Below are 6,350 nucleotides of genomic sequence, written 5' to 3'. Positions count from 1 at the left end.
GGAGTGCAAATACGATTACCTTGTGGAGGACAGAGAATTCTTTTTTTTTTTTTTTTAATATATTTTATTGATTTTTTACAGAGAGGAAGGGAGAGAGATAGAGAGTTAGAAACATCGATGAGAGAGAAACATCGATCAGCCGCCTCCTGCACATCTCCTACTGGGGATGTGCCCGCAACCCAGGTACATGCCCTTGACCGGAATCAAACCTGGGACCTTTCAGTCCGCAGGCTGACGCTCTATCCACTGAGCCAAACCGGTTTCGGCGACAGAGAATTCTTTTAAAGAACTTGACAAGTGTCAGTTATTAGCATAATCCTGCTAAAAGAAACCTGTGCAAGAAGCGACTCTGTATTTGGTATATAAATGCTCCTTCCTTTATTTGAAAATAAATGCAGCTAAAGGCACTCATTTATTATTTAATTATTTTAAGAACACCATTGGAGGCCCTGGCCAGGGAGAGCATTGTCTGGATGTGCCAAGGCTGTGGGTTTGATCCCTAGTCAGGGCACATACAAGAATCAACCAGTGAATAAATGGAACAATAAATTGATGTTTTTTTTCTCTCTCTAGAATAAATAAATAAATAAATAAATAAATAGACACTATTGGAATCAGTGTACCTAGAAACTATAGCACATATACAGTTGTTAATACTCATGAAATGTAGGCTAAACATGAATGAATTTTAATGTATGTCAATTATCCTATATAATAAAAGCCTAATATGCTAAGTGTCCAATTGGCCGGTCGGCCATGCAACCAATCAAAGTGTAATATGCTAATGATATGCTAAGGCTGCTCAACTGCTCGCTATGACATGCACTGACCACCAGGGGGCAGACACTCCAACCAGTAGGTTAGCTTGCTGCTGGGGCCCAGCCGATAGGGACTGAGCAAGACTGGCTGGACAGGCCCTGGAGCCCTCCTGCGGTCCCTCCCAGGCTGACCAACCTCCCATGTCCCTCCCCAGCCCCAATGGTACATCAGTGGGATCCCTCGGCCTAGCCTGCGCCCTCTTGCAATCCGGGACCCCTTGGGGGGTGTCGGAGAGCTGGTTTCAGCCCAATCCCGCAGGCCAGCCCTAGGGACCCCACTGGTGCACGAATTCATGCACCAGGCCTCTAGTACCTCAATAATTCTGATTGAAAACATGCAAAGAAAATGTGATTTGAGGCTCAAGTCAAGAACCCTGTTATTTTTTTTAATTGCCCAGAAATGCACTCCTTGCGACAGGAATTCTATTTATAAATGTTAGATTCTGAAGCTATGCAGGAAGCATAGGGCAGTGGGACACAGGGAGCTGAGCAGGGTGTCAGGAAACCCTCATTCTTGTCTCAGTTGTCACTTGTGAGCTGTACAACGTTGGGTAAGTCATTCCTTTGAACTTTACTTTCCTCATCTGAAAGTCTCTAGCTTGTTGTCCCAGAACCAACCAACTTCCTCTTTCCACCTCAGATTCTAATCCTTGTTCAGTGCCAAGCCCCTCGGACCCCTTCTCCACTCCAGCCACCTGGGGAGTGGGGTCCTGTCTTGAGTGTTGAAAGGGATGTCTGGTTTTCTGACATGCATCTCATCAGGGGCCCCGTGTTCTCAGCACAATTATCCCGGTTCCTAGAGTCTCTCACCTCCTCCTTCCCGCCAAGGTGCTCACACCTCTCACATAGGACACCCCTCCCTCCAAGGTTATGCCCTGTGGTCTAGGGGATCCCTGGGAATGGATTCTAACGCTCAGCACCGTAGGAATAACTGCCACCAGGTAGGTAATCGATAAAAATGCCCTCTAGATCTGGTTCCTGCAGGCCTTTCCACTGTCCCATCCTGGTAACTGGGCAAGGAAGGATGGAAGTGGGGCTTGTCTTACAGCGCCATCTTCTGGACAGACCTGTAAACGCGGATTCTTGTTGCCCTGCAGAGAGCGCTGAGATATTTTTTGGTCTCAGTCAGGTTTTTGGCTTTTGGTTTTTGTTTTGAAATCCCACCTGTCTCCCCATAACTAAGTTCTGAATTCTGGACTTTCCTAGCCCTCTCCTAGAAGAGAATGTTCCAGGAGCCTTTCAATACAGAGCTAAACCCTCTAGAGTGGCAGGGACAGTCCCTAACCCACTGAAATCCAGATGCCAGTCTTTTCCAATCATTCCATCCGTGAGCCCCTGTCCCCTCATACCTACCCCTTATGTCCCTAGCACACACACCCCAGGAATCAGGAGACAGGGCTAAGCCTCCATGACCTTCAGAGTTTTAGCCTCAAGTTTTCCTGGATGAAGGCTCCTTGACAGTCATGAGAATAAGATACATACGTAACTTGTCTTACAAATCAGGTGTCTGGACAAAGAGAAACTGTGGTTTTGGTCAAATGAAATCATCTCTCTCTTGCTACTTTTTCTTTCATTTGGTCATGTGTGTGTGTGTGTGTGTGTGTGTGCGTGCAGAGTGGGGATAGGTGAGGGTGATAGAAGGACACCCCATATATAAGCTGTAAAATGGATGTATTACTCTTTAACATACTTTTCGTAACCTAAATGTCCAAATTATCATCCCTAACAAAGTGGTTCCTTTGGCACCCCCTTTGGGAATTATTGCTCACAATTATCTAAATTAATTCAAACTCTGGATGGACTTGATTTTTGCAAGTGGTTTGGCAACACAATCAAAGGTCAAAGCTGCAGGGCACTGTTTTCTATAAAGAATGAGAAGCGACTGTAATGAAAACAGTTGCTGTCTGGGCCCTGGCTGGGTAGCTCGGTTGGTTAAAGCGTCATCCTGATATATCAAGGTTGCAGGTTCGAACCAAGGCCAGGAATTGAATCAACCAATGAATGCATAAGTAAGTGCAACAACAAATCGATGTTTCTCTCTCTCTCAAATTGGATAAAAACAAACAAACAAAACACACACACACACACACACACACACACACACACAACACCCCAATTGCCTTCTGTGGATCATACATTGACCCTAAATTCTTATTCCCCCTCTTTAGTCCATCTTTCGTGTCACTGATAGTTCCTTGCTCAAAACACAGAGTTGATATCACGTGACTGCTTGAAAATCGCCAATGGCCCCATTACCTTCAGAATGCAAGCCAAGCTCCTTAGCTCTGTGGTTGGAGCAAAAAGCTATTGGCAATGGAGTCAGACCAGCAATGGGTTTAAAATCTCACCTCTGTGCCCTGAGGCAAATTACCCAAACGCTTTTGCCCTCGGTTATAAGAACGGGCGACCAACACCTACTTTGTTAGGTTGTTTTGAGAACAATGGTATTTCTAAGGTGCACAAAGTAGTGAACAGCAAACGACAGTTATTCTTCCCCATGTCGCTCAACACTCACCCTGATCCCGTTACAGCCTGCCCCGGGAGAAACCTCCACACACCCAGCTTTCCCGCGGGTACACACATCCTTCTCCTGCTACCTATGCCTCCCTGCAGCCCCCTAGACGGGTTCTCTGCCTCCTTTCTTTGCTTGTATTGTTGCTCCCCGTTTAGTGTCTCTTACACTGACTTCTCTCTGTCAAATACCATGTAATACGCCATGTCCTCGGTCAATGTTTATCATTTCATTCAGGACTTTGTTCCAGTCCGGTTGTAAGCTTCTTGGGTCAGGATCTGTCTTCCAATTCAGCTGAGCAGCCCCCACCAAGCCCCAGCCAGGTGCCTGGTTCAGGACAGCCAGTTAGGAAATGTCTGTTAGAAGAATTTATTCCAAAAGAGACTTTCTTTTACTAGTACTTCCATTTTTTTTAATTAATACTGCTTTCCCCCCTCCTTTTACCAGCGAGTTCGCTTTGAGGGATGGCACTCACCTGCGTGTACAGCGTGAAGTCCACGTGGGTTCCACCATCACTCCCATTTCTTTGGATCCTCATCTAAGATATTTCCCAGTTTTAGTTGGGAGAGAGGAGGAAGAGAGGAGGAAACAAAGGAGGACTATACAAATGTTGTTGATAGAGTAAAATTTGGCAGCCATTGGATTTTTTTTCCTTTTTTAAATGAAATATGACTTACCTACAAGAAAGAACACACATCTTAGATGTAAGTGGAGAAACATCGATTTGATGTTACACCACTCAGATCAAGGCATAGAACGTCCTTTGAGTTAAAAAGGTATTTCTACCTTGAAATATCTCTCAAATCCCTTCTCTCCTTCCAACCTTTCACCCCCATCCCACTACCACATCTGGGCCCAATCACTGGTGAGTCAGTCTCCCTCCCTCCCCCTCCCCCCCTCCCCGTCACCCCCCCCCCTTCCTGGCTTATGACAAACACTCAAATATTTGAATAAAGGAATGAATGAATGAACAAACGAATGAACCAAAGGAACGCACGAATATTGCTAAGTGAATGAGACCCAGTTTGGAGGGAAAGGGAGGTCTGTAGGGCTGTGCCCAAAGTGCTTAGGGTAAATTATTCTACTTTCTACTTTGCCTACATCAGGTTCAGGAGTTAAAGGGTTTCTACTGGGAATTCAAAGATAAGATATTTTCTCTGTGTAGCGTTTCAAATGGAGATTGAGGGCACAGAGAGTTCGCACTATAGGGGGGTCTCCCCAGACCTGGCCAGCCCCGCCTTCACCTAAGCGCGCTGCAAGGTAAAGACACCGCCGCCCGCTCCAGGGGGTCCAGGCAGCAGGGGGCCATTCATCACTGTCTGGATGCAAGCCAATCGGACCAGCTCTGCTCCCTGCCAGCCAATGGCTGCGAGGCAGGGGGCGCGGAGAGGCGTGGCTGGCGCACGGCGGTATAAAGAGGCACCACCACTGTGTCCCCAGCCCAGTGAAGGTGGGGCTCGCGTCCCCCCTGCACCAGAGCCCCCCCTCCCCCAGCAGTGCCTCCGAGTGCGCCCTCTGGCTGGGCCCAGGCTCAGGGGGTCTCTGAAGTGCCCCGGTGCCAGTTCAGCAGGAGGAAAGGGGTTCCCAGAAGCCCCTTCCCCTCCATGTACTCGAGATCCTCTGGGTCGCCCAGGAGATCAACGGGGCGAGGGATGCAGAACGACGGGGCGGGGCCTGGGGTGAGAGCAGCCGGGAAGGCAGGCCCCGGAGGCCGCTCGCGCCGGGAACCGCCGGCTGCTCTTCCCGAAACCCGGTTCTGGGCAGACGGCGCCACGCCCACCCGCTGCTCCGCGATCCCTCCGCGCCCGTGGCTCGCGCCTGCGGCCGCGCTAATGAGGCCGTCTGAGCGGAGCCGGTGCCAGCGGTCAGCTCCAGGCAGACGGCCAGGCCCGCCGTCCCCGGGGCTCCGCGGGGCTGCGGGCGCCGAGAGGGGGCCGGGGACTCAAAGGGGTCTTCCCCCCACCCCCGGGGGGCCGGGCCTGCACCCTTGGGCTCCCTGGGAGGGAGCAGCGTCCCCTCCCCGCTGGTCCTCCCGGGTTCAGCCCTTTTTGCGCCGCCCTCTTTCCCGCTGCGGGCTTGGGTCGGCTGCAACCGCGGGCGAGGACACCTGATCGCCTCCCTGCAGGCTGTCCCCTCGGCTCATTCCCCTTAACCCAGAACAGTCCCCGTGTGGGCGAGGAGTTCGGGCGGCCCGGGGCAGGGGTGCGAGAAAGACACCTCTCTCCAGCAGCGCCCTTCCCGAGCCCGCTCTGCGGAAACTGCTGCAGACACTTTGACCTTGCCGGCCCTCAATGTGCCCCTCCGCGAAATGGGGGTAGCGTCGCACAGTCCGCAGGATTCAATGAGCCAGTGTGTGGGAAACGCCAGGCCCTCTCCGTCCTGTTCCTGCACAGCTGGGATTGCAGGGCCCGGGAGGGCGCGACCGGGTTGCTAGGAAGCGAATTTGCCCTTCCCGTCCTTGTGGTCTTTTAGGGGCGGTGGATGGAGCCGGACACCGGATGAGGCCGCATATTTGCCAAAGTATTTCTGGAAAATTTCTCATTTCCCGTCGCCACGCTGGCCCCTGAACTCCACGGCCTTTAATTGCATACTCTCTGTTCCCTTTCAGAGTTGCCGTTTGGCATTATTTACTGGAATGGGTTCTACACTGTATATGTTTCTATAACTACATCTTGATCGTTTTCTCCAATTACAGAAATAGTCGTGCCCATTATAAAAGTCCCACCTTAGAGGGGCTTGTAATGAAGGGCGTGGAACCCGCAGCGACAGCTCCAATTAACACCCAGGGCTCGCGGCGTATTTACTGTAGCTGCTGGCGGAAGTCCCTGCGCCCGCGCGGGCGGGGAACTCGCGGGGCGGGTCCAGCGTGGCGGTTGTTTGTGCGAAGCTCAGTCGCGGTGTAGGAGCCCCTGCAGGATCCGGCAGGAGCGGGGTGGGTCCCGCCCTGGGGGGCGGGGTTAGCCAGGGGAGCGAGACCCAGAGGGAGCGTTTCCCCCACTTACCTCCAGGTGGCGCTACAG

The sequence above is a fragment of the Myotis daubentonii genome, chromosome 16 (assembly GCF_963259705.1).
Source record: "Myotis daubentonii chromosome 16, mMyoDau2.1, whole genome shotgun sequence".
Lineage (NCBI taxonomy): Eukaryota > Metazoa > Chordata > Mammalia > Chiroptera > Vespertilionidae > Myotis > Myotis daubentonii.
The sequence above is the reverse complement of the archived record's forward strand: the minus strand, read 5'-3'. Positions refer to the sequence as shown.